A 25,673-nucleotide genomic window follows, 5' to 3' on the forward strand; every position below is an offset into this window, starting at 1 on the left:
TGTCCTACCCTGGATGTTCCAATGCCCCCTCTCCTTTCCCCATGATCCCGAACAACCACGTATCCTTTGCTTTGGGGAAAAAGGAATAACTAATTAGCTAATTCTTGATAAGGAGATTATCTGCCTCAGCACAGCACATCATTTCTACGTGGTCTTTGCCTGTTTTCCCCTCCAAAAACTTCCCTTTTTGCCTACAAATTTTGAACACAAAACAAAATAGTCCTAATTCTTTATGTGATGCTTTGACTTCTGTTATAACTGCTGTCTCAACAACAGAAAACCCCTTTGGGGCTCATTTAAATTCTTTAACTCTTTCCTGACATTCTGCAGAGAGGTTTCCTAAGTCTCAAAGCACTTTAGTAAGTAAATAAACTATATCCCTATCTTTGGCAATGTTCCAACAATAATCAATTTTCAAAATTGAAGGATAGAGACTGAAGGACCTCATCAGATCAACTATCATTAGATAAGTATTGTATAAGTGTGTATTATTTAGTTTCTGGGTTTTTCCATTTCTTCCTTATTTAAATAATAAGAAATTCAAAGCAAGAAGATATGTGAGAGCTAATAATTATAAGCTTTGACATGCATAGGTACCCTTCCTTCTAATTAAGTAACAATACCTTTTCAATATATATACCCTTAGTGGGATGTCAGCTCTCTATGTTCAAAAGATTAATTTCATTTCACTTTTAATGCCTAAGACAGTCTTAGAATGTTCACAATAATTCTGACCCTGAAATACATCTAACTATTAAGGGGGAAGTCAACAAAATGTTTAAAGGCATCATCTGAAGACAGACCTGAATAACATTTATTAATTATGTGAATGTGTAATGGAAACAGCATGTGGGCTATTATCAAATTATACTACATTTAACTAACATTCTAACCATTCGCGTTCATACTTACACTGGATTTTGCTATACAATGTGGCATACCAGAAACACTGTTATAATTGTCTGAGGTAGTCATATTAACTGTGAAAGGCCTTCATAAACGAGACACTGCCCTTGAAGTTATTTATTGAATTATTTTGAGAAAGGCATTGCTAGCCACAGTGAGAACACCAGTTCTGAATTTTAAGTAATGTCATTTGAAATATGTCCTATTAGGAAATTTATAGCTTTGTCCCTTTTGCCTATATACAAATCCCTCTGAAGCATAAATCGTCAAACAGGGAAAGAACACGTATCCACCGAATGGCTGTGTGCTGACAAGAACTAGGAAAATAAAAGTAACTTCAGACTGTTGTACCAAAAGACCCTGAGGGTAGAATTTTCTAGAGTGCAGGTGCTGCAAGCTAATGTATAATTTTTGTTGCTCTGGAAAATATTTGAATATCACAATAGACTAGTTTAGGAGTTGCATTGATATTGTTAGTTCTGCGGTATGGGGACTCCAGTGACAGATACACTTGGTCTTCCTACAGCTCATAGCTAGCCAACCGTCACCTTGTACACTCAAAACCTGCAACGAATGCTTATTAGCAATTCCTAACTGATCTACCTGAAATGGCAGTTTGGTTCGGCTTCTAAATACTGGAGCCAAAACACGTCAGAGGAAACAAATGGGTCTCTGAAGAAGAGAAGATAGCAATTATGAGTTTAAATATTGTTTTTTCAGCTCATAAGAGACAATGGCAGGTGACTGGCTATCTCATCCCTGAGAACTTGTTCCAGGGGATAAATCCTTGTCTTCCAAATCAGGATGGGATGCATTCACATAGCAGAGAGATACTATTACTATTTACTACGCTGACTTGCAAAGCCCTATCGTTCAAGTATCACACATAAGGATACTTGAGTTCTTTGTGAATTGCTAAAATTCTATGCTTTTGGAATACAAAACGATTTATGAGATTTCCTAACTAGGATATATGTTAAACCTCCAACTAACTGCCGGGAACACATACATTTTGGAAAATTGACAGAAAATGCTCCCTAGCAAGAGAGCTAAATGGAATGGGCTTCTGGGGAAACATTCTAAGCAGGAACAGGATCCCAAAGCAGAATTTCCACAGGAAAGAAAATGAATAATCAGCTTTCTCTGCCCTTCACAGCTGCCCCTCTCACTATTCAACAACTGGCAAAGGAGCTGTGTTGTGACAAGATGAGCCCTGGGGAGCAGAGGAGCAGCTGGTGTGCAGGCAGCAGAATGTCCTGGCAAGCCCTGGCCCCAGGAAACCAACCCCTCACAGGTTGAAGGGAGAGCAAAAGGGAGATGGGAAGCTGATTCCCTGAGGAGGATCCTTGGAGACTGAGAAGAGAGCCAAGACCTCCGGAGCAAATGAAGCTCCGTTAAGGCGTCTCTTAGAAGGAACACCTACCGACGTTTATAAAAATAAAATGCCCCTTCTTAGAGAAAGCAGTCTTTGAAGTTGTGTTTACAAGAATAGAACTTGCAAGGGCCGCGAGGAAAGTGATGGGCTGGGATGGGATGAAATCTTTATCTGCCCTTCAAGGGAACAAATGCCCTTCAAGGAGACTAAGCGGGTGATTAGGGCCAAATTCACCCCCGCTCTCACTACCTGATCTCAGCCAAGTCTTCTGCTCTCTTCCTGAGCCTGGTTAGTTCTTAGTATTTATTAATATTTCACAGACAACATCAATTCATTAAGACTAATATTAATCCTAGGTGGAAAGGAAACACTTCAAAATTTTGTCACGTGATTGTTGGGATTTTGCCAATATGAAAGTAAGCCATTCTCAAAAACAACAACAAAAAACTAGGAGAAAAAAAAAAAATCAGTCCATGATGAAATTGCCTAACTGATATTTCGATGTATTTCCTTTCCAGGAGCCTTTTTTAAATTATAACATGGCAGCTCATGCCCCTACTGCCATACCTCTCCCCACCCCTAACTGAGGCTTCCTGCTGGGGTTTCAGTGTGGCAGAGCAGTGAGCCAGGGCCCATGGGCAAGAACCTTTGATGGCACCTAATAGCAGGTCGTCCTCCTAGAATTGCCACCATCTCCAACACTCTCCCACTTCGAGGGCACTGACTCTTGCCCTGTTCCCAGCTTTCCGTCATTACTGAGATTCTTTCAGCTACAAGAATTGAATAAATAGAATCCTGAGGACATGCTAGGAGTTCAATGAGCATTTAAAAAAGAATTCATGAAGATTTATGTAGTGTAACACTGTGCTGGGCCCAGCAGACACGTGCAAAGGGCAAGAAGATACATCCATCCTCATGAACACAACTGACGCAACGTAAATCACTAAAGGAGTTATGGAAGCAAATGCAAAATGATACAGGCTTTGTACTATTACTCGCAATAGTACTGGCTTGTCTGGGTCATGACTTCTGGTTTTCTAGTACTTTGCTCATCATAGTTGAGAGCTGCAAGAATTTCATTTGGATAAAGAAGCAGAGAACGGAGAAGGCCAAACAAAGGTGCTCTCTTCTGAAACTTTCAGGCTCAAATCTCTTTCTCAGACAAGAGAGGGCAAAGCTTGGTGGAAGAGCTCTGTTTTAAATCAAATCCCTTTTGCTGTGCACTGTTTGTCACTAGCACCACTGACTGGATAATTTAGCTAAAGCAAAGCAGAATGACACTTTTGGATGACACAGAGTGCATTGTTACCTCCTAGGAACCCGGAGAGTGTTTCGGGCAGGATCTGCCTATGTCAAGGCACGTTAAATAATGGATTGTGGGTTCTCATTCCAGCATTCCATGTCTGTCACCAGCTATTTCTGTGACGTTGGGCGGGCTGTTTGACCCCTCTGGGTCTGAGTGTTTTCATCTGGAAAAGGGGGCTAAGAAAATCAGTTCTGCCTGCCTCAGCAAACTGCTTTAAGGACTGAATAAGAGCACCTCAAGGCACCGAGAGATGAAAGATATTTCTGTAACCTGACTCTCCATACGTTAGAACTAAATCCACAAAGAGTTGAGTGCCTGGAATCATGAGGCAGGAGCAGTTAGTTATGTGAACCATATTTAATTGTCCACAAAGGCACACGCTCCCTCTGCTTCCCCCAGTGGGCGCCCTTCTGTGGTCAGCATATCTGCAGTCCTGGAGGCTGAAGGGGGGCCCGGTAATGAGAGAGAGGGCAGTGTGTGCCCTTTGATAATATAAAGAGAGCAACAAATGCCTCCTCAAACGGAGTACCAAGAGAAAACAGCTTGCACCTGGCCCTGGGTGTTTATCATGTTCCTTTTTCTTTTTTGCGCAAAGACTTGGATTAGACCCTGTGTGGAATTGTGACTGCTCACACATCTACATCCTGACTGGACAGCAGAGCAATCTGTTTTCTAAGGCCAGAGCTGTTTGCCCCTCCAGCCCACCACAGCTCTGCGGCTTTTCTCTCCTCTCTTCATCCCAGTGATGCCTTTTTATTTTATTTTATTTTTATTTTATTTATTTAATTTAGTTATTTATTTATTTTTCCATCCTTTTGAGTCTGCAGCCTGCTGGTAACAAAGGGACCCAGCTGCTCTCTGGGTTCTAATTTCCAAATAACTCATAACAGGTACTGCCTGCATTCCACGCAGTTGGCTGCCACCATAATGCACCAGAGTGTAGGTATTTTAAGGAGGATTATGCTGAAGTGTGGTTTTGTCCCATGGTTTAAGAATAGAATGGCTAATGTCTCCCTGTAATGCTCTGTTTTCCTTGCTCGGTGAGTGTATGTTCTGGACTGTTTGCCGCAGGGCCGTACTGAAAGGCAGCGGGCACCATGCCCCCAGATGTACCCCATAGCCCTGGATAGGTGATAAGTTTAGCTACCACTCACAGAGCAGGTCATAATGATCTTAACTGTCCCACCCCAACAACAGCGCTGGGTGACAGGTATCTCATTGTCCCCATTGTATAGATGAGGAAACTGAGTGTTTGAAAGGGTAAGTAACTAAGGTCACGCAGCAACTACAAGGCAGAGCCCCGGTCCCAATGAACTCTGTCAAAATCCACTACTTGTACTGAGGTGGGTCAAAGTGTAGACAAATTGCTCAATGTATGCGAAATAAAACAAACGAAGCAGAACTTGGTGAAAGGTCCCATTCTATTTAGGAGTGTCTCCAGAACCTGACACAAAACCCACAACTGATGTTTTGAATATGTCAGGGAAATCGCATCCTCCATAAGGTCTCAGTCTCCAGGAAGAGTTATTCAAGAAATCATTCTCGCCTCTCTCCTTCTCTTCTCCTCTCTTTTCACCTCTCCCCTCTCGCCCTCTCTTCTCTCTTCTCTATCTTTCTCAGTGCAGTGCAGCCCTCGGGAGGTCAGCAGCTTATCAAAGTTGTACCAGGAGGTATGGGATTCAGAATTTCTGCTAATGAGGATAGCAGGGTGGGCTGAAGTTTACCTTTGTACCCACTAAGAAGGTAATGTTTGCCAAGCAAATTATAGGGTAAACACACTTGCAATGGAATGTTTAAGCTACTTAAGAGAATAGATTGCTTTCAAGCATCCATTCACATGCAAATGATTGATATGCTAATTATAAGTCGTTATCATTAATGCCTGCTCCCTGAGGACCTCTCTTAGGTACAACTTTATTAAGTCACTATTGCTGAAAATATAGCACAGCATCTCTATCTTAGATAAACTATTTTAATTCAGATTTTCCATTGGTTCAGACAGGCTTCTGGCCCTCCTACACCCCACCCGAATTAAATATTTCACTAAGAAGCATATACCATGTTTCCCCAAAAACAAGACCTAGCCAGACTGTCAGCTCCAATGTGTCTTTTGGAGCAAACATTAATACAAGACCCAGTCTTATAAGACTGGGTATAATATAATATAATATAATATAATATAATATAATATAATATAATAATATAATACTAGGTTTTACATTAATTTTTGCTCCAAAAGATGCATTAGAGCTGATGGTCCGCCTAGGTCTTATTTTTGGGGAAACACGGTATTGAGTGCATCCTACATGTCAGACACTGTTAGGGACTGACAATCTAAAGGTGAGTGAGATAGGATTCCTGTTCAGAAAAGGCCCATAGGAAGTTTAATTCTGGTCTTTCTTTTCAGGAGGTCAGTTTCCACTCCTGAACCTCTAAGACCACATGGGCAGCACTGGGGTAGGGAGAGAGGAGTAAAGAATCACCAGATGATATCCAACATCCTCTGAATACCAAATAGGTTTGTAAACTGCCAAATAAATGTTAGTCTTATCAGACATTAAGAAATTGGATTTTAATTTCCATACATAGTATTACAATTCAATATGAAATAAGAAGACCCAGTAGCTTTTAAAGGAAAAGGAAGGGCCTGGTTTTGTAGGACAGCACTGCCTCTTCTGGCCAAAATCTTTGAGGATTAAGGGGATCCTCTGACACTTTTCCGATCATCTAAATCCATAGCTTTTTAAGCACCAAACTCAGCTTTTTAGTGTCCTTTTTGAATTGAAGTCTTTTTCAGTGGATAAAGCACACTTGTATGCACTGTTGAACAGAATGTGCTGATTTCTTTTATCCTTTTGGTTGTTCAGCCCAAAAGCCTGGGCATCCAACTTGAGTCTTTTTGTTTTTTTAAATGTATTAAATTTGTTAGAGTGACATTGGTTAGTAAAATTGTATAGGTTTCAGGTGTACATTTCTCTAATACATCATCTATGTACTGCACGTGTGTTCACCACCCAGAGTCAGTTCTTCAGACTGCAGATCAAACTTGAGTCTTCTCCTCACGTTGCATTATCAGGCCTCCTTCAATACGTATCCAGAATCTGACCACCTCTCACCTTCACCTCCATATCTGGCACAAGCCATATCATCTTTCATCTGGATTTTTCTCAGAGCCTTCTCAAGCTCTGTTTCTGCCCTTGCTGCCTTAGAATCTCTTGGGATCCTTAAAATCGTAGGACAAGTCAAAGCCTGCGATGGTTTTGCATCTAATGCCAGTCAGATGGCCTAAGAGACCTACAAGATTTGGTTCATCTCACTGATCTGCGACCCTCTGCTCCTCTCCTTGCTCCCACTACCTCCTTGTATTTCTCAGACAGGCATGTCTCTATCTTGTGGCTTTTGGATGTGCTGTAGAAAATACCTGGCAACGCTCTTCTTCCAGGTATCACCATAGCTCTGCCTCACTCCCTTGAGGTCCTTGCTCCAGTGGCATTTCACAGGGAGGGCTTCCTTGGTCTCCCACTTAACATTGCTGCTCCCCACCCCAACCTGACACTCCCTTTCCTCCCTCCCTGCTTTGTTTTTCCCTTTATTTCATCACTATATAGACTATATATGGAGCTTACTTATTTTGATGTTCCTTACCCACATCAGAACATAAGCTCCACGAGGGCGGAGATTTTTCTCTTATTCACTGAAGTATTTTCAGCTCCTAGAAGACTGTGTAGCACCTAGCAGGCACTGACTAAAATCCTGCAGAATTGATTAATCTATGAGTTAACGCTTATGTACATATCAGAGTCTCTGTAGGGCCGAGGAAGCATGGCTTGTTTGCAAACAAAGCCCCGCTATGGCCCATTTCTTTGTTTCCACATTTTTAAAAGGAGGATGTGAGTTTACCATGTTTCAGTAGCTAAATGACTTCACAGTGTCTTTTGGGGTCCATGTCTACCTTTTACAGACTTCCCATTTCCTCCATCACTAAGGGACTAGTCCCTGTCACTTTTTGCTCTTACCAGTGCCACCTTCTAAAACTACATTCTTGCCTGTTGTTTATAATGTGTGGTAGGATCAGTGCATGTTAGGATTTCTCCTCAAATAATATTAATTAGGTTCAGAGATGTGTGAGTGACTCACTCCCTGAGACTGAAGGGATGGCTCATTATGGCAGGGTCACGGTGACACCAGGCCCCTGGGCAGCCATTGATATCTGCTGTTAGATACTCACTGCATGTTGGCTACTCAATGCTTTCTTTCAACATACTTTCTGTATTTCCCATTTCCAAGCCATTTTATATATTTGTGGTCACCAGATAATTAGCTGATAGATGAGGAACGTGCCTCTGGCCCTTTTGTTTCATCTTCAGTGCAATAGGGAAGTTTTTATATTTTTCATGAGTTTTGCAAGATTTTCCTAAATTAATTCCTAAATACAAGTGAGTCTATTACCCTGTTACCCTGAAAATAAGACCTAGCCAGATAATCAGCTCTAATGCGTCTTTTGGAGCAAAAATTTATATAAGACCCAGTCTTATGTTATTTTATATTATATTATATTATATTATATTATATTATATTATATTAAACACCTGGTCTTATACTATAGAAAAATAAGACCAGGTCTTATATTAATTTTTGCTCCCAAAGAGGTATTCAAGCTGACCGTCCAGCTAGGTCTTATTTTCGGGGAAACACAGTAGTTTAGGGTGTTATACTTACTAGTTAATATGTAAACATAAAATGTAGTGATTAATTCAAATTCAGTATTTTTCTTATAAAAGTGTATTAAGGTAAAAGTAACTATGCACATGGTTTTATACTTTTCTATGCCAGAATTTCTGAAATGGCCTCAGCCAAGGAATGAGTTTTCTCATTCCCAGTTTACACTGAACACGAGTCACCCATGCCCAAGGTCACACCTACCACTACTCCTCCTTCCCCATCAGTTTTGGCTTTACCAGCGATTTCAGCGACAGCCAGTTATGTCCTGAACTATAAGGAAGACTTTAGAGGTCAGAACACCCTCTCTGAAGAGGTTAGGTTTACCTCTGTCTTCTGATGTCTGGTGCCCTGTCTCCTCCTCTCTGATTTCTGGGATTCCAGATTCATGTTCTTGAACTCATCACTTGAGATTTTTGTTCTCCTTGAATAGAAACCTTGCTACTCCTCCGGCGACTATAGAATTATTGTGGCTTTAAGCTTTGCTCGCTGAGCTACAACCTTGATCTAACCAACAGGAAATGCTCTCAAAGTCATGTAATTGCATATGAATAATTAAATGAATACAACTTGTTGGACAATGTCCACTTGCCAGGAATTGTTCTAACGGCTTGCCACCCACTGTCGTACTTACTCTTCACAGCACCCCATGAAATGTACCCTAATATCTGAAATAGCTAACAAGTCCTGCTAGGCAGTGATGAAATTGGTGTGTGACCCTATAGGCTTGCATATGTGGGCCTGTGTATGTGGGAAAAGGTTTCTTTAGACAACAAGAAAAATGTGTTTCTACTTTTATTTAGGAAAAGAACCATTCAGAGAAGTTTTCAAAGAAACAAAAATCTGCATAGCCTACTGCCTATTTACTAATTATTATAAGCTTTGAATATAGCTCAAGACGTGCTTTTTAAACTTATCTTTTATTATTGCCTATATCAGGTCGCTTTTCCTATCTCCTAACATCATCTCCTTCACCTTCTTTTTGACTGTTCTTTGTATGGTAAGTGTGGTTCCTTTCATAGCTGCCGCTGGCTGCTGGCACGAAGTGCTAAATTTCCTCATCTGCCTCTCGGTTTTGAAGTGGCTTAATTGTTTCTCCTACCTAGGGTTTCCAGGCAGGAATTCCCACCCGTTCTCAGGAATTTTTTCGCTTTCCCGTTCCTGAATCCCAAGAAAAGTTGGTTGGGACATCGGGAAAATCGGCTCCTTGAACCCAGTGATACCCACAATGGGAAATAAACGTACCACTCACAATGTACCTCTTAGACATTTTTCCTATTTATCGCTAGGGTTTCCAGGCGGGAATTCCCACCCGTTCTCCGGAATTTTTTTCACTTTTCCATTCCCGGATCCCGAGAAAAGTTGGTCGGGAAATCGGGAAAATCAGCTCCTTGAACCCAGGTGGTTGGTAGTATTGGCCATCACTTTGTGGAAACAATTCATCGTGAAGAACAGAAAACAGTTTATATCTCAGGATTTGGGAACGGGAAAGTGAAAAAAATTCCTGAGAACGGGCAGGAATTCCCGCCTGGAAACCCTACTGCTACCAAACAGATCCACAAACCCTGCAGTGTCTTTCTCCTTTCTGTCTTCTGAGCAGTGCAAGGACTGCCCTGCCTGTTTTTAATTTACATATTAGTGATTCTCAATGTGTTGGCCACAGATCAAAGGCAGCAGTCGGGACACTTGCTACAGTTCAGATTCCTGGATCCCACCCTCAAGAAATGATTTGGTGGGTCTGACCTGGCCTTTTTACAATTGTCTCTAGTGAGAGAAATAAGCAATAAAATTTGAAAATCACTGTTCTAGATGAAAAAAAAAAATTCCTTATCATTTCACTCTCAAAGGGGCCTTATTTTCTGGACATTATTAATCATGAAACAAAATAAGAAACAGATTTTCTTCATAGGGAGAAAGACACAATGCTGGAGTTTCTCTGTATAGAGGGTCTTTTACATACTCACTCTCATCTGGGCTTCCAGTCCTATTTCTGAAAACTTCTGTGAAACTTCCTAGTAAGCATCTAATAAATACTTGTCTGTGCAGTGTTTGGTGGTTGCCTTGGAGCCTGCTGCACAAGATTAAATTGGTCCCATAGGCCCAGAAGAGGCAAATGTTGGGTTATTACAAATATGTGCTGAGTATCGTGTGTGTGTTTGTGTGTGTGTGTGTGTGTGTGTGTGTACGTGTACGCTTTACATACTAAAGTACACGTGCAGGAGTAACTTTCAATGATCACATGTGCATTGATATAATCTTCTGTGGATGTTAAGTATATACATTTGTATAAGAGCAAATATAGTATATATAGAAACCTAAATCCTGCTTCTACTTTTTAGGCTTTAAATGTCCATTATACCCTAGCAACTCATTATGATAGAACTCTGTTGCTATGGCAGACAGAGTAGCTTAAAAAGCTGAGATAGTGAAAAGTGAGAATGGCTGAAGTATAGGTTTTATATGGCTGTGTTTTACCTGCCTCGTTGTTGAAAGGCTGTGTGGAAAACCTACCTACCGAAGCCTTCCAGTTTCATTCAAATATAAGTTCTTTGGCATGTTTTCCATATGAGCCTAAACTCAGCCTCAGAATCTTTCTTAACACGGTGGTCAAGGGGTTGATACCAGAAGATCAAACACACCATGGGTGATGAAAACAGTTTGGAGAGAAAAGAGAAAAATACTGTTTTCTTTTTCTTTGAACTCTTAGTGCTCAGCACAGTTTCTAATACCTAGATACTCAATAAATAACTATTAAGGGAATGGTTAAAAAAAACAAAACTTGTGAATAATTTTATGACGTTTAACTTGGATTCCTCTTTAGACAGATGTTACACACCCTTCCTATATAGCATTTAGCGCCTACTCTGGACATCAATGGTATTGCATCTTGGATATGTTGAGGCCACTATTTATAGTAGCTAAATTCTTCATCCAAGAGTATCACTGCCGATTCCTGTGTACTGAAGAGAGAGAAAATTGCTCAACGGCAGAGACAAGATAGATACTCTCATCTACTAAAGGGGCACCGTGTGTTTGTTATTGTGATAAGTGCTTTACATACATCCTTCACATTTAATCCTGCCAGTAACTTTGTGAAATAGAGTTTACTTCCCCCCATTTTAAAGATGAGGAACAGAACACAGAATGGTTGAGTAGCTCCCCCAAGGTCACACAGTTCAGAAAGTGGTGGAACGTGGTTTGCCTCACTCCATTTATAGTACTAGACTGCCTCTCACCTTAGGTGCTGTAGCTCAACCCTGCATGACTCCCCAGTATGTCTTAGCTCCCTACACATAATAGGTGCTGAACAACTTGTGTGTGTGTGTTTATGTGTAGCTCAGTAAACTGGCAAAGATTTTTGATACTCTAGGTAATTTTAGGCATCATTTGGGCTACTCCTCAGTATAGCATGGTAGGTAAGACCGTGAACTCCTATAGCCGAATACCTGGGTTTGAATTCTTGAGCCACCACTTGTAAAACCTTGGACATGTTATTCCTCTGTGCCTCCATTTCCTTATCTGTAAAATGGGGATCCTTGTAAGGATTAAGTAAATTTATATGTGTAAAGAGATTAGAAGAAATTTGGCATAGAGTAACCCTAGTTAAGTGCTTTTTAGGATTATTCTTATTATTATTGTGCAGAAGGGAAAATCTAGTGTTCGGTGACTTTTCTGTTCATTAATGTTTTACGATGCAACAACAATGGGTCAGGTTTGTTAGAGAAGACTGGCATGGTGCTTGTCCCTATGCATCTGAAAGCCTGTCGGGAAATATGGACAGTTACATAAATGCAGTAAGTTATGAGGAGTCTCATGTCAAATTCAGGGCAGGTGGGTGGCATACATAGCAGGAGATCCAGGTAGTGAGAAGCCTTGCCCCATGATATCTCCTGCAAGACTTTAGATAAGAGCAGGGCATGGTCACAGCGGTCTCTGCGGTACTTAAAACTGGCAGAAAAGAAGTGAGGGATTCAGGCGGCAGACAATGGAGGCCAAGATAATGACTAGGGTGTGGTTACAATAATCCAAATATAAGGTTATAAGATCTCCATCTAGAAGTATAGCAAAAGGAGAGGAATGGAGATACATAGCGGAAACTGCAAGGGACAAAGCAAAAGCATTATTAACTGACTGGGAAAAAACATAAGGGATTACTCAAGGACTTCCAGCTCAGATGGATCCAGAATGCAAGTCTTCTGACTTGGGGCTCCAATGGTAAGAATGGAATCATGGAAGGGCTCCCAATATTGTGTGGTTCCAACACCATCTTGGAACTGATAAGGAATGCCGATTCTCAGGTCCTACTCCCATGAATCAGAACTTCTAGGGGTCTAGTGGTCTGGCCTTTAACCTGCTACCCAAAGTGTCTGAGAAGCACGGCTGTAATTCATTCACTCATGTGGCATCTATGAATGGCTTACTATGAGAGGGCATACTACCCTTCAGGAGGTTACATTTGTGAATCAGAGTCCAGGTGCCCCTAGTGGAAGGAGGTGAACATCAAAAATTTCAAAGAATCAGAAAATTACAGAAGCAAAAAAGTACACTAGCACATTTAACGGAAGGACTTAAACTGGCCAGAATAAATAGGAAAAGTTCCCTGCAGAAGTGGTGTTTAGGATGAATTCTGCGGTACGAACAGAGTGTCTCAGGTGAACACACACAGTTGTGGACAAGTGAAAGAAGGCCTCCGCAGCTGAGCACAGGAATAGTAGACAGGACAGGAGACGAGGTGAGGATGGAGCGAGAGCATGCAGGTCCCTTGCCTTACATTCCACATGGAATGGAAAAGCTATTGAAAGTTGTTGGGGAAAGGAGCGGCGTGCTGAGATTTGCATTTTTAACAGACCATGTTGGCTCTACTTGTGTAGAGTATCCTTAATACCACTGTAATCTACACAGGCATAAATTCAGCCATCCTTAGCGGAGCCCCTGGTACCCACTGAAGATTCCAGTTTGTCTGGCCCTCTGCCTTGTGGGTGGGAAGCTCAGCTCGGAGGCCTCCCTTGAAATCTGTGTGTTTTTCTGACCTTAAAATTCTCCTGGCCAGTTCAAAAGCAGTTATTAACTTTGAGTCTTAAACTGGCTTCCAACCATGAAACCACCAAGAGTTTCAATTTAATTTCCCTTTCATGCCCATTCACACCTTGACTCCTTTTGAGAAAAACCAACTATTGATACTGATAATAAGCTCATTTTATGCTTTGGAAGGAAAAAAAAAGCCCAGCTGAATTCACCATTAAATACACTCCTCTCATGATGGAGTCTACATTTAAGTCAGGCTCCTATTAGCCGAGAAAAGAGTGTCTACTGAGGTATGAAATGTTTATTGTAGCTAGTTCCTGCAAGCACTGCCAAAAGAGAGATAGTATTTTCAATGGCCAAAAGCTGCAATGCACAGGACATGAATTATGTATGCCTGTCTCTTTAAAACAAATCAGCATAAATTATCCCATAGGGCAGACTGCAGGAATTAAGGGCCCCCGACAGAATTATTTTGTCTTGGTCTTCTCGGCCTCAGAAACTTGGGGATGTGAGAGTAGTGACTGAGTGAGACTGCAAATCACAATCTTCAATGTTTGAAGGGGGAGAGAGCGGAAGAATGAGCAGTGACCTGCATTTCTGAGCATCATCTGTCAAGGTACCAATAATCAACACGTGATTATTATTCTCATCAGCCCAAAGCATGAAAGTAAATTGAGTGAAAAAAAAATCTTCACATTATATGAAATGATTACTGCCTTTGAGCAATAATATCCAGTGATGTTGCCCCAGTGCTAGGCGGTGAAACAAATGAGGGCAGCCTGCTGATAGTGCGGTGCCAGAATCATTACCAGATTCTGTAGCCTCCAACCCCTCCCTTCTAGTAAGGACCTGATTTAATTATCAGGGCTGGGGAAAGGCTGCTCAAATCCCCCTCTTAGATGGAACTTTTGGCTCCACGTTGGGGAAGTTGGCTGTCTTACACAAGCCTCCTCTCCTTAACTCAAGTTCACATTCGCCACTTGGCTCCCCAGAACAAGGAGGGTGTCTGTTAAGGGTCTGTGATTGTGGAAGCCAAGGACACACTTGTTGCTTTCAAATGTTGGTGTCAACCAGGCTTCAGGGAGGCAAGAAGCAGCAGGAGACACAATAAAGGTGGAAGGAATTGCCAATGGAGACTGACCTTCCCAGAGAGTGAGGCTGGAAATTAGGGAAGGATCTGAAAGTGCTCTCTGCTGGTGATCCTGTTCCATCGAGTCCTCAGCAGGTTGGAGAAATTCTAAGGATAGGTCTGAATGTACCTTACAAACCGAGCTGGGAATAGCCTCTGGGTAGCTTCAGAGGATGGCTTCAGAGTTCAGGCAGGGATCTCCCTGCGAATGAGGGTCAGCTGCCAGCCCACAGGGCATCTTTGTACAATTTAAATGCCATCCCTTCTTGCCCTTATGTAGAGTGCTGCCTTCACAACCATAGTCAGCAGCCCTAAAGACTTAAATGTTTAAAATCATAGTTTGCTCCAATGTACATATCATCAGATATGTACATCATTATAAAAAGAAGCGGACACTTCTGGTTTCAGTTATGACATTTAAAGAGCTTGGTAGTGGTCACTCCTATTCTTACAACTAGAAAAGTGAACACACTAAAAATCAATGGCCTTTCTTGGACCCATCAGAGAATTGAAGATGCAGGGCAAACTCCCACCCTGAAATCTGGAGAGACAGGTTATTTTAGTTCAGGCTATTATAACAAAATGCCATAGACTGGGTGGCTTAAGAAAACAAACATTCATTTCTCACAGTCCTGGAGGCTGGAAGTCTAAGATAAAGGTGCTGGCATATTTGGTGTCTGGTGAGGGCTCACTTCCTGGTTTGCAGACAGCTGCCTTCTTGCTGTATTCTCACACAGTGGAGAGGTCTCTATCTCTTTCTCTTTTTATAAAGACATTAATTCCATCAGAGGAGCTTTACCTTCATGGCTACATCTAAACCTAATTGCCTCCGAATGCCATCACATCGAGGGTTAGGGTTTCCACATACGAATTTTAGAAGGACACACATTCAGTCCATAACACAGGTGAAACCAAAGAGTCACAGTGGAAATTTGAAACTCAAATGGTAATGCTAAGGAATCATTAGAGACAAAGTATGGACTAACTAAAGAGTGAGAAATTCCTGCGGAACACATCTAAGGGGACCTCTGTATTTTTGTGGGTTTTCCCCTCAGAAACCAAACCAGATTCTCACAGTGAAGAGCCAAGAAAGATCTCTCAGTTCTGGAAGGAGAGAGGCAGAATAACCATTGTGAATTGTGTCCAGAGCATTCTCCATAACAAATATCAACTCTCCAGAGAGAAAGACTTTACCAGAGCTCTAGCTCACCAGGGGGAATGACATTTCTCTGGCTCTGGCACTCTCTAGCTCTCTTGTTTCACCTGGAGGGTAGGGTAGTTAAGAAATAGATGTGAAGGTCATAGCCAAGTACCGTAGCTCCACTAGACGATTGAGATTTGTTCCTAAGAGTACAGAATATTTTCCCTCCCCACACCTTACCACCACACTACCAGTTTAACATTGTAATTCCAGTGGATTACAGCTGAAAGATCTGCAAGGCGTAGACTCAGGAGGAGGCAAAACCAAGGAAAGTAGAGGAATGTAAAGTCTCTGGTTCCTGCAGATACAGTCAACATTAAAAATAATTTGACCAGATAACAATTAAACTTGTAGACAAAACTTTGTTTACCTCAGTTCCTATTACCTGATAAACCAAGTCTATCTTTCAATAAAAAATTACAAGGTATGTTAAAACTCAAGAAAAAAACAGAATGTGAAGGAACAAAGCAAGCATTGGAGTCAGACTCAGATATGATACAGATTTTGGAATTAGACAGGGAATTTAAAATAAATACATTAAAAGCTCATGGAAAATGTAGAAACCATGCAAGAACAGACAGGTAATGTAATAGAGGAATAGAAACTCTGAGAGTCAAAAGGAAATCTATAAAATCAATAAATCAAACAAACAAAAAGGAAGAATTACCCTTGAGGGGCTTTGAAGTCCATAATGTCTGATTATATAACTTACCACTTATCACATTTTCTATCATTGCCTTTGTTTAACTGGTGAGTTTTGTGTTTCCCAAATAGTAACATGAAGGACCAGACCAAGATTCTATTTTTCCTTTGTTTCCTTCCGTAGTTCTTTAACCAGTGCTCCCTAGCCATAGTGAGCAGTTAGTGTATCTTACTAATCTATTGCTAAATAATGAGGGGGAAAAAATTCTCCTAGGTCCTATAAATCGGAAACTGGTATTTCTCAATGTAAGAGCTTTTGCCTCTGATTGAAAATGTCATGTTTGTCAGATACAGATCATGTTCTCTTTCCTATTGCCAAATACCACATCTAAGAATTAAACCCTTCTGTCAGAGCATCAAAGTAGCCTATGAGATAAGAAGGTTTGCAATGCAGGCTGTAGCTCAGATGGTCTGGTGTAAATGTTTGGCAGTTGTGGACACTTCATCAGAAACCTTGGGATAATGCCAGGCCACTGCTCAGAGTGCCACCTAAGCCCCTGCCATGGTAGCCATTGCCAAGTTTTAATGGGATTTTAGGTCCCATTTAAAACCTGATGCAAACACCTGAGATTATCATTCATAGATATTAGCCAGAATGCAGAGGAAAAAGGAAATTGGAAATTTACCAGTAAATGCAGGTCACTGGCCACAAAATTATTAATAAGATCAAATCATACATCCCTAAGGAAGCTTTCTTCAAACCTCAGAAAAGATACATTCCCCCAAATTTCCCTGAGGTATCTCTTGCGGGCTCCGTTTCACATTATTTCCTACAAAATGGTTAGCACAGTTTCTAATTAAATATTTGTGTGATTACTTGACCTCTTCTTTTGTAAAGCCAGAGTCCAGTTTGCTCACACTGAATCCCAAACACTCAGCATAATTCATGGTGTGGAGTTGTATCCAATGTACATTAGTTAAATGAACAAAACAATCAGTAGGAGCTGAAGATTTTTTCACATCCCGCCTCTCGTTCTAGCATTAGTCTAAGTAAGTTGGGATCATCATCTGAGTAATGGCTCCTCTGGAGAGTGAGAAAGGGACAAAGACCGCTCTGGTTTGGTGATTCACGTTGTTTCCCAAAAAGTATATTCTGACTTACCGTATTTATTAAAAGCAGAATTACTCTGTTTGTTTCCTGCCCTTTCCTGAAAGTGCTCTCTGATTCTTTCTAACACCAGTTTTTCTAATATGATGAGGGCTTAGAAAAATGCCAACATCACAAGTAATATTTATCAATATAAATTTGTCAGACAATCTTATACACTAGAATTTTGGAGATAAAGAGAAATGGTCCACTGTTCTTATTTAAACAGGAAACCTCAGAATTCTTTCATTAATGATTTGCTCTTCATGGACTTGGCAGTAAAAATTCTGAGTTTAAAATTTTCAATATACGATTGTCCTACTATGTACTTGTCCTATGCATGTTTATAATTAAAATGTTTAATTCTCCATTACAAACTTCTGGGCTCCAATTCTGCACACAATTGTATGAGTATTATCATATACGCATACCTAGATTCTTATAACCACCATCACAGACAGAATTACCTCATGGCAGCCCTTTGAAATCAAACCCTCTCCACCCATGATTGCCATGTGAGCCAACAATCCAATTTCTAGGAATTTATTCTAGAGAAATGAAAACTTATGTTCACATAAAAACCAGTACATGAATGTAGCAGCATTATTCATAATCATCAGGAATTTACAAAATAAAATATTACCATAAACTAAATGTTACCTTTTTAATATTGTATTTCTTTTCTATCCCAGCATAAAAGCATTAACTAGTACATCAGTTGGAAGCTGCTTATCATTACTCATACTCCCAGAATTTCCTAAAAGTAGGATGGTTAGGAGGACCATTAAATTGATCTAATTCAAGGCACTTGAGTTCAGTCAGATAATGGTCTGATATTCTGTGCTCTAATCTAGGTGCCTGCACACGTATGAAGGGGCCTAATAGCTCAGTGGCAGGAATTATCAAAACACTAAGTAGCACTTGTATCAAGAGACTATTATGCAATTATAAAATTAAAAACCATTAGTCACTGAAATTTTTGTCACTTTTCCCCCCTTTGGTGAGTGTTCTTCATTTTCTTCTATCTCAGTAGGCTAATTCTAAAGAATAATTTAATTTTCCAAATGCTCAAGAACACCAACTGTGTTCCTGTGTTCCTGAGAATAATTTAATAAAGCCTTCAGATTAACTTGCTGTAATTTCTGGGTAGTAACCACATCCTACACAGTGGTGGCAAAAGTCTGTACATGCTAGAAAGAACTATTGCAAAAGAATGGGTTTGCAAGGTGTCAAAGCATGAAGAACGTCACTGCAGAAATACCAGAACCGAATCCCAGAGCTCGTACCTCTCCACCTAGGCCATGTAACTAGTTTCAATTCTTTCTAGGGGTTAAAGAAAGAACTGCGAAGAAAATAAGGGCAATGAATGCCCGATTCTTTAGCTAGAAATGTCTTTACATCTAACAATCAGAAGGCTGGTTAAAACTCTTACCATCAAAGAACTTGCAGTGCTAAGAGGATGAAGGTAATAAGTGATTTTGAACTTATTGATTTCTCCCTCCAAGTAAAAATCGGGGAACCAAAAGAACATAAATCCCTTCTTTGTGAGAAGCCTCTTAGGAAGCTAAAACCCCAATATAAAGCAGGGGGCAGCTTTCAAAATGGAAATCCAACGTAGACATTAGAAAACTAATAGTAGACCTTCCAGCAGCCTCTGCTCACCCTGCACCCATCTGTTCCACATTCCTCTGCACAGATGTACTTAATAGATGTTAAAAGTACTGATAAAAGAGTCAAACCTAATGTTTGCAGGATGTTTGTATGGTTTATTAATTGATTGATTGGTTGATGGATTGATTCCTGAATGACTAGTCTCAACTGGTCTCTTGCCAACCCCTCTAGACTGCTTAGATAAGATCTAAAGCCGCTTTACTCCACAGGTCATTCTTCAATGACCTGTCCAGAATTATTTCAATTTGGGTTCATAGTTTTTCCAAAACGATCTATATAAACTCACCCATAGGCCTGACCTTCTGCTGTTAAATCACCAGTCATCTGTGTGTAACAAACTTAAGTCAGGATTTGGAGGCGTGGAAAGGGGGTTACATCACAGAAAGGCAAACTTCTTCCCGTTCTGAAAAGCTTTTCAGCTACCCAACCATGTGCCCAAGTCAGAGATTCTTATTCTGCCCTCTCCCGGGCTCCTAAATTCCTGCTAGTCTACATGTGGATCGATTTACACAGCTTTTGATTCCTTTGCTCAAATACTCACCGCCTAGAGCCTCACGTTCTATTCCCAGAGGACTATGAAGGAATTTTCCTAACAAATACTCTTATATTTTCCTCCATCAGACCAGTTTTTTTTCTCTATGCCACAAAAATCCAGGCTTTGTTCCTCACTGCTGATCTGAAAATAAATGTGACTTGGTTCCTTATTTTTGACCTTATTCCTCATTCCATTACAACCCTCCCTGCTCACACCCCTATTCCCCAGACCAGTTAACTGATTTCATGACCCTGATCTTCACCCAGCTCTTCCCAGGAGCGTGTGTCACACCTGTCTGGGCGCCAAAACCCCAGAATGGGGGGTGGCACACACTATCATGTTCAGGTTGGAAGGCAGCTCTGAGCCCATTTTGATTGCCTTTGAACAGCATTCTGTGGGACTCTGTGGAGCCCACAGTGTTTGGGACCATTGAGAGTTGGCAGGGGCCAACTCATGACTAAACCTGCATGGGTGGGATCTGGGGACCCCACCCCCATTTGAACCAGGGAAACGGCTTTTCTCTGCTTTATAGATTGAGCTTCTATCTAAGATTTTATTCCCAAAAAACAAAAGTTTGTAATGTTTAAAAAACAATCACCTGATGATATTGGAGAGGAAACTGAGATTTAGAAAAATGAGGTCTCTGTGTCCAGGTTTCAAACTGTATTAGGGCAAAATCTTGCTGACTCAAGTATCTTACAAGTCACCTAGAAATCAGTTATACTTAACTTTTTGTTTAATTTGAACAAATGTATGGCCAAAATTTGTTGGAAAAAAAAAATATATATATATATACATATGCAATTTAATAGTTTTTAGAATATTCACAGAGGTGCAGTCATGAGCACAATCAATTTTAAACCATTTGTACCAACCCCCCCAAAAAAAATGGTGCACCTTTTACCTTCCTATCCCTCCGCCCATACCTCAGCCCCTGGCAACCACAAATCCACTTTCTGCCACTGTGGACATCTTATATAAGTGGAATCCTGAAATATGTGGTCTTTGTGACTGATTTCTTTCACTTGGCATAATATTTGCAATATGTATCATTATTTCATCTCTTTTGATTGCCAAAATAATCCTTTGTGTAGATATATTTTATTCATTCATCAGCTAATGAACATTTAGGTAGTTTCCACTTCTTAGCTATTATGAATAATGGTATATTTACATACAGGATTTTGTGTGGATATATATTGTCAAGATATATACCATAGGAATGGAATTTCTGGGTTACATGGTAAATCTATGTCACCACACTAACTTTTTGAGAAACTGCCAAACTGTTTTTCCAAAGAGGCTGCTCTGTTCTATATTCTCACCAACAACGTCGGAGGGCACCCATGTCTACACTCATTACCAACACTTTGATTGTCTATCTTTTTCATCCCAGCCATCCCAGTAGGTGTGAAGTGGTGCCTCACTGTGGTTTGATTTGTCTTTTCTGATGGCTAATGATGTTGAACATCCCTTCATATACTTACCGGTCACTTTATATCTTCTGTGGAGAAGTATTTATTCAAATCCTTTGCCCATTTCTAATTGGATTATTTATTTATCTTTTGTATTGAGTTATAATCAAGATTATAACTCAATGTATAATCTAAATTAAAGTTCCATATTAGAGATAAATGACTTACAAATGTTTTCTCCCCATCTTTGGTCTCTACCGTGTTTACCTGAAAATAAGATCTACTCTAAAAATAAGCCCCAGTTAAGATCGTCAGCCAGATGGACACATTTAGGATGTTATGACGATGTTCCAAAAAATGACATGATGTATTTGAATAAATGTAGATTGTTGTACATGAAAAAATAAGACATCCCCTGAAAATATGCCCTAATGTGTCTTTTGGAGCAAAAATTAATGTAAGACCCAGTCTTATTTTCGGGGAAATACAGTATAAGTCCTGGTCTTATTTTTGGGGAAATACAACATGTCTATGTTTACATTAGTAGCACAGTATTTTCACTGCTCTTACTTTGTGGTAAGTTTTGAAATCAGGAAGGAGAAGTCTTCTAACTTTGTTCTTTTTCAAGATTGTTTTGGCTACTTATGTCCCTTGTAATTTCCTGTGAATTTTAAGATCAGCTTTTCCATTTCTGTGAAGCAGGCAATTGAGATTTTGATAAGGATTGAATTGAACCTGAAAGTTATTTGGAGAGTACTGCCGTTTTAACAATTTAAATCTACCGATCCATGAAGATAGGGTCTTTCCATTTATTTAGGTCTTCACTTTTTTTCAATAATGTTTTATAGTTTTTCATTTCTTTTGTTAAATGTATTGCTCAGTATTTTATTCTTTGCAATTGTATTTCCAGATTGTCCACTGCTGTGCATATAATAACTACAAATGATATTTATATACTGATATTGATAGTATATTCTGAATCTTGGCTGAACGCATTTATTAGTTCTAATAGTGTTTTGGTGGATTGCTTTGAATTTTCTATATACAAGATCATATCATTGACAAAGAAAGATAATTTTATTTCTCCCTTTCCAAACTGGATGCCTTTTGTTTCTTTTTCTTGCCCGATTTCCCTGGATGGAAGCTCCTGTACAATGTCCCACAGTGGTGACTGGAGTGTTCTATTCAACTCCGACATGTTCACTATGATTTGGGGGGTACTGCTGTGCCTTCCTGGCTATATTTACATAGGTTACATTATATACATAATTTGCCATATATTACATATATACATATATTTGCCATTATATGTACAAGATAGACATGTATTTTGTAAGGGCATACAAGTTATGGTTCCAGGGTAGATAAACACCAGAATGCTGAGAAGCATCAGATGGGAATTAGGTTAAACTTTGGTATTTTCGTTCAGTTTGCTACTCAACAGAATGATCCTTGTTTGAGTTTCTCCCTACTTTTGTTGCTTTTCACAGAAAGCCTGCCTACCTTTGCAGACCTGTCCTAAGAGTGAGGTAGAATAAGTACACTGACAGGTGTCATAAGCTGGGAGCGGCATTGTATCATATAACAAAAAACCCAATTTCAACAAAAAATGATCATTACACGTGCATTGAGCATCTGCACTGCCCAGGCTCATAAAGATGCAGCATGAATGTTCTCCTAAGCAGAGAAGGAGCCCACCTGCTGAGCCGTTTGGACATTAGGCTGTTTGTGGGTGGCACCATGATACAATGGAAAGAAAACCAAACTAGGAGCCAGAAAACCTGGTCTATAATCTTGATTTCTTTTGACTTTGACCAAGTCATGTAAGTGTTCTCATCAATAGCATAGAAATTGTGGTTGTCCATCCAGCTGTCAGAGGGTTGTTAAGAAAATAAAAGGTGTAACCATACACTGCTCGGCAACTCTCAGGTGTGGCTGTTTCAGCTGTACAGACTCTTATTAGATATGAGATAATCTGTTGGAAGTTAGGTGTCAAAATGATAGAAATCATTTTCTTTTTAGTTCATCCAAGATTTTGCTCTATTCATAAGGGCATCTAAGATGTGACCAAGAGAGAGTCCTCCAAGGTATTTCATTTTAAATCTCAATAGAGCCGTTTCAGTGCTTCTGAAATAAAGATAAGTGGGGTTACATTTTTCGAGAGAAAATAACTAAAAGGACATTTTCATAGTCAGGTTTACTGCTCATTTTTGGAAGACTGATCTGAAGGTTCTATTAGGTACTGAACAATTTCTTTGCTTTTGTCATGCATGGCTGTCTTTTTGCTTTTCCTGCCTCCGTCTTCTACCAATGCAATTATTTTCAATTCTAAAAAGCATTCTGTTAAGTTTCAGTTTTATTGTGCAAATGACCATTACATGGGTTTTAGTCCTCGTTGTGAAGCACACTATAAGGCCCTGAATGAGTAACGCTAAATTTTACATCTTTCTTAAGGAGTTGGGCTTAATGACCTGTCTCTGAGCTTTTTTTCTATCTGTCTATCTAAGCTCCTTTCTAAGAGTCTATTATTCTATGCTTTTTAAGTGATTTTGTTTGAAGAAGTTTAGCTTTTAAAAAATAATTTAAATTCAAACTGACAAACTAGTGAAATGGTTTGCTATATTATAAGTCACAAGATGGCAGGTGTCTTATCTATTTGTTCACTTCAGCATTCCAGCACTTTGTCCGGTGCCTAACACATATTAGGTGTTCGGTAAATAATTGTTGCATGAGTAAATGAGTAAACGAATGAAATAAATGAGACTAGCTCAGTATAAGTGGATTAGCTGTTGCCTAAATTTGTTCATTCATAAATATTGGTCGGGCAATGCTGTTCCTTTTAGTGGAAGGCATTTCTGAGACATGGAACCATGGAGACTGTGATAAATCATTTTAACATTCCTTGATCTGCTAGTTAGCTCCTGAACTTGCTGGTTCTTCAAAATTTGCATTTCAGACAGGATGCCCTTAAGAAAGAATACATAATAGGAAATGTTCCCTAATAGAGTTTTCATCTTCCTCTGAGAAATCATTGTACACCTACTGGAGCAAAAGACACTGCGGTTCTGAGGGTTCGTTAGAATTACTATGCATCACCAAGTTCATGATTTAAACTGCATTCCATGGACAACTTGGATTTCCTAATTTAAAAAAAAAAATCTTGTTGCGTCCCTGGAGTTGGCCTCGTGTTCTATTTTTTATAGTTCTGTTCTAATGCAAGCCACTTTATACAGTTCCATAAATTTTCCATCTTGCTCTTAATGGTGGAATACAAGCTGTATAACTTATTTCAATCCCAAATCATTTGTAAAAGCAATCTCTTCACGTTTCCTCCCTATGACAGCCCCTCTCTATTTTGATTTCTGGTAAGGATTTTTTTCTTTAATCTTAGGTAAGGATTTCTTCCTTTAATCCTCAGAAAGTCCATGTTTTCTGTCGCTCCCCTCACCCTCTCCCCATTTAAAACTGACTTTGTGATCGTGTTTCAATTTTGCATTCAGCGTTTCTTATTTTGATTGTTAAATGTTTGCCAGAAGTAAAATCTCTTATAAAAAGGCATAAAAAAAGTATGCTTTTCTCTTCTTTTATTTCCTCCTAGAAGGAGCTTTGTATGGGCAGTAAAGCTCTCCTGTTAACACTGGAAATAAATCTTAACATCTTTGCCCTGTGATAGGTCTAGACCTTATCATTCTTCTTTCTACCCCGGTGATAATTGCTTATCAGTACATACAGGCCTATTCATATGATTCTGATGCCACCAGGGTTTACATCTCTAGGAAGATAGACAGGAAGTGCAGTCCACTGAATCCATTCTTAATAGCTTTGATAGAAACCAAAGAAGGAATACTGGGCCAGAGTGACTATCTCAAAATGATAAGGCCATCTCTGCATTTTTGGATGCTTTCTCCTGCAGGTTTTTTTCTCTGTTCTGACTTGGCTGCCCTGGGAAGGTGAGAAATTGCAAAATGCATTTCTGTCAAAGCTACAATCAAAATAATAGATTATATATTTAAAAAATATATCCAAACTCGCTGGTGTTCTACTTCCTTCAGCAGCTGAAAGGAATCTCAGACAGAAATTACCCAAACATAACACATTCAAAATATACAGGTTATAGCCCAAGAGACACTTGGGAGCAGCCCCATTCTTTAAATAAAACTTCAGGAAAAAAATAAACATTGACCTTCCTACATGAAAAATAAGTCCACCAATTTGGGAGATTGGATACTAACTGTTCTGGGATGTGTGGAGCATTAGATATAAACCATGTGGAACAAGGAAGATAGGAAACAGAACTGGAAAGAGAAAGGGAGGGAGAAGAAAGAAAATGACTTTGGAGTCCTGTGTCATTTGTTCTGACATCATCTTGGAGAAGTTGGGAAGGACAGTTATGATACAATGTTTCCCTGAAAATAAGACCGGGTCTTATATTAACTTTTGCTCCAAAAGATGTGTTAGGGCTTATGTTCGGGGGATGGCATCCTGAAAAATCATGCTAGGGCTTATTTTCTGGTTAGGTCTTATTTTCCGGGAAACACCGTATTCCATCAGCAAACAAGGGTAAGAAACATGGTAACCAAATCACCTACGGTTAAAATGGCT

At 39.9% G+C, this 25,673-nt stretch overlaps 1 protein-coding gene and 1 pseudogene across 2 annotated transcripts in view; one reads left to right on the forward strand and one right to left on the reverse strand.

Moving 5' to 3' along the window:
* LINGO2 (leucine rich repeat and Ig domain containing 2) overlaps positions 1-25,673 on the forward strand; it is a 1,121,241-nt gene that overhangs the window by 1,047,554 nt on the left and 48,014 nt on the right. The window lies entirely within an intron of this gene.
* Positions 1-25,673, reverse strand: part of LOC117032073 (heterogeneous nuclear ribonucleoprotein A1-like) — a 59,776-nt pseudogene that overhangs the window by 33,389 nt on the left and 714 nt on the right.

Source organism: Rhinolophus ferrumequinum, chromosome 12, assembly GCF_004115265.2.
Source record: "Rhinolophus ferrumequinum isolate MPI-CBG mRhiFer1 chromosome 12, mRhiFer1_v1.p, whole genome shotgun sequence".
Classification (NCBI taxonomy): domain Eukaryota; kingdom Metazoa; phylum Chordata; class Mammalia; order Chiroptera; family Rhinolophidae; genus Rhinolophus; species Rhinolophus ferrumequinum.